The 1027-nt window shown below is 41.5% G+C and overlaps 1 pseudogene; it reads left to right on the top strand.

The window, feature by feature from the left end:
• Window positions 1–323: 323 nt before the first annotated feature.
• Window positions 324–1027, top strand: part of LOC137639623 (KRAB-A domain-containing protein 2-like) — a 1322-nt pseudogene continuing 618 nt past the window's right edge.

Here is a 1027-nt window from a genome sequence, read left to right as displayed (position 1 = left end):
GTGCCTAATATTTATATTGTGCAAAATTCGTGCCTAATATGGACATTAAGCAAGACTGCACTGTGTGTGGGGGGAAGCGTGTGTGGGGAGTGCGTGGACTGTGTAAATGCGTGGACTGTGTGAATGCGTGGACTGTGTGAATGCGTGGACTGTGTGAGGGCGTGGTTGTGGTGTGTGGAGTGAAGTGCGGTTGTGGTGTGTGGAGTGAAGTGTGGTTGTGGTGTGTGGAGTGAAGTGTGGTTGTAGTTTGAGGTGTGATGTGAAGGTTTGGTGCCTCACTGGGCATACATTTAATAAATAAATCTATCTTTCCAGTAATAGAAATGGATCAAACTGCATTTGAAGAGAAGCTACGTGAGACACAGGAATCAAAGGCCTAAAATGCTGTCCTGCAACCTACTGCTAAACGTGACAAGCTTATAGAAGATTTGCTGAGGATAAATTCCCATGGCGCTACGTCTCCATTTGATTACAACTTACAAAAGCGCTATGAGATCCTGCGTGTTGGCAATGTTGACAGACTAATTGGATAACGAAAATATCCAGCCAACGACGTGTTCAAGTTTATTGCATCTATAGAAGAAGTGTTTGATATTGTTAGAGCAGCTCATGAAGGTATTGGCCATAGTGATGGTAAGAAAACTATAGCTGAAGTGAAGAAAAAGTGTGAAACATTACGCTAGAAGTGTGCTACTTATATATTTCATTCTGCGAGCACTGCCATCAGAAGAAAGCCAGAAAAGTTCCGTAAGGTCTCATTGTGAAGCCTGTGTGCATTCATCACATTTTTTCAAGATGTCAAATTAATCTCATCAATTTTCAAACATTGCCTGATGGTGATTACAAGTACATCATGACATTCGTCAACCATTTCAGCAAATTTTGTGCACTGCATCCACTTACAACGAAAAGAGCAGAAGAGGTTGCTGCAAATCTTCTTGATATATTTCTGACTTCTGGAGCATCTGCTATTTTGCAGTCAGACATTTTCGGTGAATTTGTTAATGCCGTTATTGCTGAACTTTCA

Source organism: Palaemon carinicauda, chromosome 4 (assembly GCF_036898095.1).
Source record: "Palaemon carinicauda isolate YSFRI2023 chromosome 4, ASM3689809v2, whole genome shotgun sequence".
Taxonomy (NCBI): domain Eukaryota; kingdom Metazoa; phylum Arthropoda; class Malacostraca; order Decapoda; family Palaemonidae; genus Palaemon; species Palaemon carinicauda.
The sequence above is the reverse complement of the archived record's forward strand: the minus strand, read 5'-3'. Positions and strand labels throughout refer to the sequence as shown.